The sequence below is a fragment of the Danio aesculapii genome, chromosome 16, assembly GCF_903798145.1.
Source record: "Danio aesculapii chromosome 16, fDanAes4.1, whole genome shotgun sequence".
Classification (NCBI taxonomy): Eukaryota; Metazoa; Chordata; class Actinopteri; order Cypriniformes; family Danionidae; genus Danio; species Danio aesculapii.
Genome location: NC_079450.1, coordinates 950,575 through 963,196, shown reverse-complemented (window position 1 = coordinate 963,196; position 12,622 = coordinate 950,575).

The following is a 12,622-nucleotide window of genomic DNA, read 5'->3' as shown; positions in this document are numbered from 1 at the left end:
AGAAATGATGATTTTCTACATCAATATAAACACCACTGCCTCCATGCCTTCTTCACCTCGGGGGGCTTTTTCTGTTTATTCTTGACAACTTGCTTTTATTATTATTATCAGTAGCTGTTTTATTTATTATATGCAGATTTATATTTGTTTTATTAAAAACATTCTTACATTTGTCCACCTGTCAGGTTTTGGACCATATGGGGCATAAGAACAGGACGTGTGTGTGGATATAACTCAGTTTTCTGACCACACTTCATTATTATTGTTCATTTATTCCTTTGTTGGAGATTAAAACTGAATTTAGAAATAGTTTTGACACAACCTTTGAGCTTAACAAAGGAAATTAAATATGTGGGCTAATGGATGTGTTCAGTGGAGTGAGTACAGCACCGTTTCCTCACTCCACTAAAGTAAAGGAGTAAAGTAATGAGTGAAAGTAAAGTAAAGAGAAAGTAAAGAGGCTGAATGGAGGAGGCTCGTTCTTTATCCTCGCGCTGCAGATGCTCTGTTACACTGTTTTCTCGCTAGTGAAGCGTTCAGTTTTTACACTTACAGAGTCGCCATGTAAATAGCAAATGCTCCTTGGAGCGACACAACTGAATCTTAAAGGGAATGAGAGACGAGACTCTGGTTGGTTTAATGCAGATTATGCTCAAAACACACCCAGAACTCATTAAGAGAATAAGCACAACCCTTGACCATGCGCTGGGGTGCAGAGTGGATGTATTCTTCTTTAAAATAGCAGAAGTGGATTCAGACACACTCTTAATGCTTTTACACCATGCGCTTTAGACTTTGCGCCTAGATCTTTAAAATAGAGTCCAAAAGCGAATGACACAGAGCATTAAAGGCGTGTCTAAATCCACTTTTGCTATTTTAAAGATGGATAAATGCGCTCTGCGCCTGGTGCATGGTGTTACAGGATTGTGCTTATTCTCTTATTGAGTTCTGGGTGTGTTTTGACATTAAACCAATCAGAGTCTCGTCTCTCATTCCCTTTAAGAGTCAGTTGCGTCGCTCTATGGTGCATTTGCTATTTACATTTTGGACTTTGTAAGTGTAAAAACTGAACACTTCACTAGCGAGAAAACAGTTAAACAGAGCATCTGCAGCATGAGGATAAAGAACGAGCCTCCTCCATTCAGCCTCTTTACTTTCTCTTTACTTTACTTTTACTCATTACTTTACTCCTTTACTTTGGTGGAGTGAGGAAACGGTGTTGAACTCACTCCACTGAACACATCCATTAGCCTATATTTAATTTCCTTTGTTAAGCTCAAAGATTTGTGTCTAAACTCTTTCTAAATTCAGTTTTAATCTCCAGCAAAGGAATAAATGAACAATAATAATGAAGTGTGGTCAGAAAACTGAGTTATATCCATCAGTTATATATGGATCTGATGATTAATGCACAGGTGTAAGAATAAGCGTTGTTAACAAACAGAAAACACTGACCACACCCACACAAACACACACACACGTACACACACGTACACGCACACACAGGTGTAAGAGTAAGCGGTGTTGAGAGCGTGCCCTGTATAGCGGAGCAGGTTGTGTTGTTTGGCTCTGGCGTCCCGGCGCTGTCAGGATTCATTTCCTCTCAAGCAGACAGAGGAGCTGCACTGTGCTGCAATCTGCGCTCGCAACCCTCCACACCACTGATTAATTACTATTACATTAGGAGTAATCAAGCAGAAGAGCAGCAGGAGGGGGAGCCAGCACCAGCACACACACACACACACACACACACACACACACACACACAAATGCAAGCATGCATACACACACACTTACATACACACACACATGCATGCACACACACTCATGCATATATACACACACAAACACACATGCATACACACACACACATGCACACACTCATGTATACACACGCTCATACATACACACTTGTGCATATACACAAACATGCATGCATACACACACACACTTGCGTACATACACACATGCATGCAAACACTCATGCATACATACACACATGACATAAACACAAACCACACGTGCACACACTTATGCATACACACACTCACACACACTCACATGAACACTGATGCATACACTTGCACATGCATACACTTATGCACACACACGCATGCACACATATATATACATACACTTATTTACATTTACATTTACATTTAGTCATTTAGCAGACGCTTTTATCCAAAGCGACTTACAAATGAGGACAAGGAAGCAATTTACACAACTATAAGAGCAGCAGTGAACAAGCGCTATAGACAAGTTTCAGGTGTGTAAAAGTCTAAGAAGCAAAACATTAGTAGAATTTTTTTTTTTTTTTTTTTTTTTTTTTTTTTTTTTTTATAGAGAGAGAGAGAGAAAGAGAGAGAAAGAGGGCTCAGTTAGTGGTATAGCCAGAGAGGCAATTGCAGATTAGGAGGAAAAGTGGAGACTAAACAGTTGAGTTTTTAGTCGTTTCTTGAAGACAGCAAGTGACTCTGCTGTTCTGATGTAGTTAGGGAGTTCATTCCACCAACTGGGCAGATTGAATGCGAGAGTTCGGGAAAGTGATTTCTTCCCTCTTTGGGATGGAACAACGAGGCGACGTTCATTCACAGAACGCAAGTTTCTGGAGGGCACATATATCTGCAGAAGTGAGAGCAGATACGAAGGAGCACAGCTAGAGGTCACTTTGTAAGCAAACATCAGAGCTTTGAATTTGATGCGGGCAGCAACTGGAAGCCAGTGCAAACGGGTGAGTAGCGGAGTGACATGTGCTCTTTTGGGTTCATCAAAGACCACTCGTGCTGCTGCGTTCTGAAGCAGCTGACGAGGTTTGATAGAACTAGCTGGTAGCCCGGCTAGCAGAGAGTTGCAATAGTCCAGTTTGGAGAGGACAAGAGCTTGGACAATGAGTTGAGCTGTATGTTCAGATAGGAAGGGTCGGACCTTTCTGATGTTGTAGAGTGCGAATCTGCAAGATCGAGCAGTTCTAGAAATGTGCTCAGAGAAGTTTAGTTGGTCATCAATCGTAACTCCAAGGCTTTTTACCATTTTGGATGCAGTGATGGTTGCTCCATCCATCTGGATTGAAAAGTTATGGTGAAGAGTCGGGTTGGCAGAAACTTCAAGCATTTCCGTTTTCATGAGGTTAAGCTGGAGATGATGATCTTTCATCCAGAGTGAAATGTCTGACAGGCAGGCTGAAATGCGTACAACACTATGCATACAAACACTAATGCAAGCACACACACACACACACTCACACATATATATACTACACACATGCATACACTTATACACACACACGCATGCACACATATATATACATACACTTATGCATACAAACACTAATGCAAGCACACACACACACACACACACACACACACACACACACTCACACACACATATATATACTACACACATGCATGTACACACACACAAGCTTGCATACACACACATGCACACACATGCATACAAAAGCACACATGCATACACACACATAAACCCATGTGCACATGGATACGCGCGCACACACACATACACACATGCAGATTGGTTAAAAAAATGTACTTTAAATTTATGTGTGTGTGTGTGTGTGTGTGTGTGTGTGTGTGTGTGTGTGTGTGTGTGTGTGTGTGTTTGTGTGTGTGTGTGTGTGTGTGTGTGTCATGCTCATACAGTTCCTCTTCTGGACAGTGGATAAGGGCCTGTGGTCAGTGGTGTCTCCTTCACTCAGCACAGCCCTGAAGCCACACACACACACACACACACACACGCACACACGCACACACGCACACGCACACGCACACGCGCACGCACACGCGCACACACACACACACACACACAAACACACACACACACACACACACACACACACACACACCACACACACAAACACCACACACACGCACACACACACACACACACACACACACACACACACACACACACACACAGAGAGACACACACACAGATATCAGTGTAAGAGCTGTTTCCAGGAAAATTGCACCTGTCCGTCCCTGTTATTCTCTCTTCACACCTCTGCTTCTCTGCGCACAACACACACACACACACACACACACACACACACACACACACACACACACACACACACACAGCATTACCGCTGAAGATCCCAGAATCCACTTCTTAAGATGCTTTACTAATGTAAAAACGATCTAAAGCTCTACTTAATTATTTTAAATATTGTTTTTTAGCATTAATAATTAATAAACTAATTGAATTGAATATTTTATATCTACTGTATAATGTCCAGTTCATTTTCATTTATTTTTATTTAAAAACGTACAATGTTTGTTTTTTTTTCACAGTTTTTACAGACGCTGGGACACATTTCTCAATACTCAGGTGACTTTTGCAGAACTCTTGACCCAGTGAGCACAACAGAAGTGTGTGTGGGCTAAACTGAGGATCAATTCTCAGTGTTTTGGCACTAAATGCATTCAGTGACTACATCTCTCATATTGATCAAGTCTTTTCTCACTCAGACACAACAACTGACAAACATCTGTGTACGTATAGGACATTTAGCATGTGTTTACATACTGTTTTCAACACTGTTAACCTCATGTTCAACACAATAACATCATGCAGAACTGAAGAAGAGCAGAATTCAACAGTAATATTTCACTGAAACATATTCACATCTATAAATGCAGTTTAACCCGCCAGATTAGCATGACTATAGTATCTGTATCAGTGGATGATGTGTTTACAAATTCTTGTATTTTGAAATGACTTAGTGCAAAATAAATAAATAAATAAAGGACATAAACTATTGAGGATTTCTGCATCACGTCTGATTCATTCCAGTTACATTTATTGCAGTTATAAACAGAGATGTGTGCTTGTTTTACACTAGAAAACACTGTGTAACGCTGCATGATGTTAGTGTGTTTAACTCTTTGTTTTGTGGGTGATAAAGTGTGTTTGTGGTCTGTCAAACTTGGCTAGTGTTCTGGATGTGTTCTGAGTTTAATTGAGACCTGAATCAAGTGTTTTGGTAGCTGTACAGCATTCTGAATGTGAAATGAACTGCTTTGCCAAGCAGTCGGTTAGGAGAATTGTGTGAAGAGTTTTACAAAACAAAAAAAAGTATTGAGAAATGTGTCCTAGCGTCTGTAAAAAAAAACTGTAATACATCAATAAAAACAGAGAAAAATAAATAATAAAAGCTATTGTATTTAAACAAACACAAACAAATAAAAACAAATAAACAAATAAATGTTTTTATTAGTTTTTTTTTTCAGTTGTTTTGCCACAAATTTCAGAACCCTGATGTCAATTTTTAAAACTCTAGACACGAAACTCTAAACACTCACTGCTTTAAACACAGATTCCCCAGTGTTCAAAACTCTAAACACTCACTGCTTTAAACACAGATTCCCCAGTGTTCAAAACTCTAAACACTCACTGCTTTAAACACAGATTCTGCAGTGTTCAAAACTCTAAACACTCACTGCTTTAAAACACAGATTCTGCAGTGTTCAAAACTCTAAACACTCACTGCTTTAAACACAGATTCTGCAGTGTTCAAAACTCTACACACTCACTGCTTTAAACACAGATTCCGCAGTGTTCAAAACTCTAAACACTCACTGCTTTAAACACAGATTCTGCAGTGTTCAAAACTCTACACACTCACTGCTTTAAACACAGATTCTCCAGTGTTCAAAACTCTAAACACTCACTGCTTTAAACACAGATTCTGCAGTGTTCAAAACTCTAAACACTCACTGCTTTAAACACAGATTCCCCAGTGTTCAAAACTCTAAACACTCACTGCTTTAAACACAGATTCTCCAGTGTTCAAAACTCTAAACACTCACTGCTTTAAACACAGATTCTGCAGTGTTCAAAACTCTACACACTCACTGCTTTAAACACAGATTCTGCAGTGTTCAAAACTCTAAACACTCACTGCTTTAAACACAGATTCTGCAGTGTTCAAAACTCTAAACACTCACTGCTTTAAACACAGATTCCCCAGTGTTCAAAACTCTAAACACTCACTGCTTTAAACACAGATTCTCCAGTGTTCAAAACTCTAAACACTCACTGCTTTAAACACAGATTCTGCAGTGTTCAAAACTCTAAACACTCACTGCTTTAAACACAGATTCTGCAGTGTTCAAAACTCTAAACACTCACTGCTTTAAACACAGATTCCCCAGTGTTCAAAACTCTAAACACTCACTGCTTTAAACACAGATTCTGCAGTGTTCAAAACTCTAAACACTCACTGCTTTAAACACAGATTCTCCAGTGTTCAAAACTCTAAACACTCACTGCTTTAAACACAGATTCTGCAGTGTTCAAAACTCTAAACACTCACTGCTTTAAACACAGATTCCGCAGTGTTCAAAACTCTAAACACTCACTGCTTTAAACACAGATTCTGCAGTGTTCAAAACTCTAAACACTCACTGCTTTAAACACAGATTCCCCAGTGTTCAAAACTCTAAACACTCACTGCTTTAAACACAGATTCCCCAGTGTTCAAAACTCTAAACACTCACTGCTTTAAACACAGATTCCCCAGTGTTCAAAACTCTAAACACTCACTGCTTTAAACACAGATTCCCCAGTGTTCAAAACTCTAAACACTTACTGCTTTAAACACAGATTCCCCAGTGTTCAAAACTCTAAACACTCACTGCTTTAAACACAGATTCTGCAGTGTTCAAAACTCTAAACACTCACTGCTTTAAACACAGATTCTGCAGTGTTCAAAACTCTAAACACTCACTGCTTTAAACACAGATTCTGCAGTGTTCAAAACTCTAAACACTCACTGCTTTAAACACAGATTCCCCAGTGTTCAAAACTCTAAACACTTACTGCTTTAAACACAGATTCTGCAGTGTTCAAAACTCTAAACACTCACTGCTTTAAACACAGATTCCCCAGTGTTCAAAACTCTAAACACTCACTGCTTTAAACACAGATTCCCCAGTGTTCAAAACTCTAAACACTTACTGCTTTAAACACAGATTCTGCAGTGTTCAAAACTCTAAACACTCACTGCTTTAAACACAGATTCTGCAGTGTTCAAAACTCTAAACACTCACTGCTTTAAACACAGATTCTGCAGTGTTCAAAACTCTAAACACTCACTGCTTTAAACACAGATTCTGCAGTGTTCAAAACTCTAAACACTCACTGCTTTAAACACAGATTCCCCAGTGTTCAAAACTCTAAACACTTACTGCTTTAAACACAGATTCTGCAGTGTTCAAAACTCTAAACACTTACTGCTTTAAACACAGATTCCCCAGTGTTCAAAACTCTAAACACTCACTGCTTTAAACACAGATTCCCCAGTGTTCAAAACTCTAAACACTCACTGCTTTAAACATAGATTCCCCAGTGTTCAAAACTCTAAACACTCACTGCTTTAAACACAGATTCTGCAGTGTTCAAAACTCTAAACACTCACTGCTTTAAACACAGATTCTGCAGTGTTCAAAACTCTAAACACTCACTGCTTTAAACACAGATTCTGCAGTGTTCAAAACTCTAAACACTCACTGCTTTAAACACAGATTCCCCAGTGTTCAAAACTCTAAACACTCACTGCTTTAAACACAGATTCCCCAGTGTTCAAAACTCTAAACACTCACTGCTTTAAACACAGATTCTGCAGTGTTCAAAACTCTAAACACTCACTGCTTTAAACACAGATTCCCCAGTGTTCAAAACTCTAAACACTCACTGCTTTAAACACAGATTCTGCAGTGTTCAAAACTCTAAACACTCACTGCTTTAAACACAGATTCTGCAGTGTTCAAAACTCTAAACACTTACTGCTTTAAACACAGATTCTGCAGTGTTCAAAACTCTAAACACTTACTGCTTTAAACACAGATTCTGCAGTGTTCAAAACTCTAAACACTCACTGCTTTAAACACAGATTCCCCAGTGTTCAAAACTCTAAACACTCACTGCTTTAAACACAGATTCCCCAGTGTTCAAAACTCTAAACACTTACTGCTTTAAACACAGATTCTGCAGTGTTCAAAACTCTAAACACTCACTGCTTTAAACACAGATTCTGCAGTGTTCAAAACTCTAAACACTCACTGCTTTAAACACAGATTCTGCAGTGTTCAAAACTCTAAACACTCACTGCTTTAAACACAGATTCTGCAGTGTTCAAAACTCTAAACACTCACTGCTTTAAACACAGATTCCCCAGTGTTCAAAACTCTAAACACTTACTGCTTTAAACACAGATTCTGCAGTGTTCAAAACTCTAAACACTCACTGCTTTAAACACAGATTCCCCAGTGTTCAAAACTCTAAACACTCACTGCTTTAAACACAGATTCCCCAGTGTTCAAAACTCTACACACTCACTGCTTTAAACACAGATTCTGCAGTGTTCAAAACTCTAAACACTCACTGCTTTAAACACAGATTCCCCAGTGTTCAAAACTCTAAACACTCACTGCTTTAAACACAGATTCCCCAGTGTTCAAAACTCTAAACACTCACTGCTTTAAACATAGATTCCCCAGTGTTCAAAACTCTAAACACTCACTGCTTTAAACACAGATTCTGCAGTGTTCAAAACTCTAAACACTCACTGCTTTAAACACAGATTCTGCAGTGTTCAAAACTCTAAACACTCACTGCTTTAAACACAGATTCTGCAGTGTTCAAAACTCTAAACACTCACTGCTTTAAACACAGATTCCCCAGTGTTCAAAACTCTAAACACTCACTGCTTTAAACACAGATTCCCCAGTGTTCAAAACTCTAAACACTCACTGCTTTAAACACAGATTCTGCAGTGTTCAAAACTCTAAACACTCACTGCTTTAAACACAGATTCCCCAGTGTTCAAAACTCTAAACACTCACTGCTTTAAACACAGATTCTGCAGTGTTCAAAACTCTAAACACTCACTGCTTTAAACACAGATTCTGCAGTGTTCAAAACTCTAAACACTCACTGCTTTAAACACAGATTCTGCAGTGTTCAAAACTCTAAACACTCACTGCTTTAAACACAGATTCCCCAGTGTTCAAAACTCTAAACACTCACTGCTTTAAACACAGATTCCCCAGTGTTCAAAACTCTAAACACTCACTGCTTTAAACACAGATTCTGCAGTGTTCAAAACTCTAAACACTCACTGCTTTAAACACAGATTCCCCAGTGTTCAAAACTCTAAACACTCACTGCTTTAAACACAGATTCTGCAGTGTTCAAAACTCTAAACACTCACTGCTTTAAACACAGATTCTCCAGTGTTCAAAACTCTAAACACTCACTGCTTTAAACACAGATTCTGCAGTGTTCAAAACTCTAAACACTCACTGCTTTAAACACAGATTCCCCAGTGTTCAAAACTCTAAACACTCACTGCTTTAAACACAGATTCTGCAGTGTTCAAAACTCTAAACACTCACTGCTTTAAACACAGATTCTCCAGTGTTCAAAACTCTAAACACTCACTGCTTTAAACACAGATTCTCCAGTGTTCAAAACTCTAAACACTCACTGCTTTAAACACAGATTCTGCAGTGTTCAAAACTCTAAACACTCACTGCTTTAAACACAGATTCCCCAGTGTTCAAAACTCTAAACACTCACTGCTTTAAACACAGATTCCCCAGTGTTCAAAACTCTACACACTCACTGCTTTAAACACAGATTCTGCAGTGTTCAAAACTCTAAACACTCACTGCTTTAAACACAGATTCTCCAGTGTTCAAAACTCTAAACACTCACTGCTTTAAACACAGATTCTCCAGTGTTCAAAACTCTAAACACTCACTGCTTTAAACACAGATTCTCCAGTGTTCAAAACTCTAAACACTCACTGCTTTAAACACAGATTCCCCAGTGTTCAAAACTCTAAACACTCACTGCTTTAAACACAGATTCTCCACTGTTTAAAACTCTGCATGCTGCGTTCATTATCTTAACGGTCTTGCATTTGCAGGATCATTGGTTCACATCATTCTTTTATCATACAGGAACACAACTTTAGATCACCAGCACACAAGATGCACATCGTTTCAATAAACAATCTTTAACCATCATTAAATATCGCTGTTTACAATATATGATACAGGTTTCATTATGGTTTATACATTAGCGAACCGTACAGACGGTGGATACACTCAACTAGTTGTATTCATTCCATCATAATGTACGTTCACTGTAATTTTGTTGTCACTGCACGTCCCCACATAGAAAGCTGATATATGGCATGAGATATGGCAACATATGCAAATTACAATAGGATTCCACATAATGTATATAAAATCTCATAATAATCATATATATATATATATATATATATATATATATATATATATATATATATATATATATATATATATGGGGCAACGCAGTGATGCTGTAGGTAAGTGCTGTCGTCTCACAGCAAGAAGGTCCGAGCCTCGGCTGGGTCAGTTGGTGTTTCTGTGTGGAGTTTGCATGTTCTCCCTGCGTTCGTGTGGGTTTCCTCTGGGTGCTCCAGTTTCCCCCACTGTCCAAACACATGCGGTACAGGTGAAGTGGGTAGGCTAAATTGTCCATAGTGTATGAGTGTGAATGAGTGTGTGTGGATGTTTCCCAGAGATTGCGGATGGAAGGGCATCAGCTGCATAAAACATATGCTGGATAAGTTGGCGGTTCATTCCGCTGTGGCGACCCCAGATTAATAAAGGGACTAAGCCGACAAGAAAATTAATGAATGATATATATATATATATATATATATATATATATATATATATATATATATATATATGTGTGTGTGTGTGTGTGTGTGTGTGTGTGTGTGTTCATATACAGCCATATGGACATCTATACAAATCATAGGTAATATATTTGTAAGGGTAAAATATATAACATATAAGATAATATATTTACGTAACATATATATACATATTTGTAATTCTAATAGTTTAAAAAATGGCAATATTTTGACATGTATGACGTATTTTATATATGTAAAATTCAAATGAACTATTATGTCACATATGTAATTTGCATATATTTCTATATATCAGATTTCTGTTTTGAGATGTGTGTTTCCATCAGTCTGGTCTTGTGGGTTTGGTCACAGGGTCTCCTCCACATCAGTGGTGTTTTCATTAGTCAAAAATCTTGGAAAGAACCTTCTGTCAATGTGAATCCAGGCCTGACATTGGTCTGCTGTGATTGGGCTTTCTTACGTACAGAACAGTAATGTCAGATATGAAAACATTGTCTGTAAAAGTGCTACATGGAACAAAGACACCATAAATATGGAATAAGGATGAATAAAGATGACATCTATAGATAATGTAGTCCAGTTGGGTCATCTTCTGTGGTCACTGATGTCATTTGATCTATCCTGAAACGTTCATCATCTAAATATGTGATATTGTACATCAGTTTCTACACATCAGGAGTAATGCAGCAGTTATTTATCATGTTGAGCTCTTGTATCAGTTGATAATAACATCATATTAGATAGATGAATGTGCATTTATTTCAAATCTAATGTTTGAGTTGCATTTTGAATGCATCAATCTGATGATTAATTGTGTTATATTGAAAAGGGGATCTTAGTTTAATGAACACAGTATCTTTGACTTGTGTGTGTTGTATCCAAGCATTTGAAAACAGAGTTAAGAGTTTAGCAAAAATGTACAATTTTGGCAATGGCTGTGAATTTTGTGTCTAGAGTTTTGAAATTTGACACCAGAGTTCTGAAATTTATGGCAAAACGATTGTAAAAAACTGTAAACGTATACAATATACATGTATATTCGTTTTCTTTTCGGCTTAGTCCCTTTATTAATATAGGGTCACCACAGCGGAATGCACCGCCAACTAATCCAGCATATGTTTTACTCAGCAGATGCCCTTCCAGCTGCAACCCATCACTGGGAGACATCCATACACACTCATTCACACTTATACACCACGAACAATTTAGCTTGCCCAATTCCCCTATAGCGCATGTGTTTGGACTGTGGGGGAACCCCAACCCACGCCAACATGAGGAGAACATGCAAACTCCACACAGAAACACCAACTGGCCCAGCTGGGACTCGACCCAGCGACCTTCTTGCTGAAAGGCGATCTATTTTATTTTAATTTCCATTCAGCTTAGTCCCTTATTTATCAGGGGTCGCCTCAGCGGAATGAACCACCAATTAATCAAGCATGTGTTTTACACAGCGGATGCCCTTCCAGCTGCAACCCAGTACTGGGAAACACCCACACATACTCATACACTACGGCCAATTTAGTTAATCAATTCCCCTGAATTGAACATGCAAACTCCACACAGAAACACCAACTGACCCAGCTGGGACTCGACCCAGTGACCTTCTTGCTGAAAGGCGATCGTGCTACCCACTGCGCCACCGTGACACCCATCCAGTATATAATGTCTATTTTATTTTAATTTCCATTCAGCTTAGTCCCTTATTTATCAGAGGTTTCCTCAGCGGAATGAACCACCTACTATTCCAGCATGTGTTTTACACAGCGCATGCCCTTCCAACTGCAACCCAGTACTGGGAAACACCCACACACACTCATACACTACGGCCAATTTAGTTAATCAATTCCCCTGAATTGAACATGCAAACTCCACACAGAAACA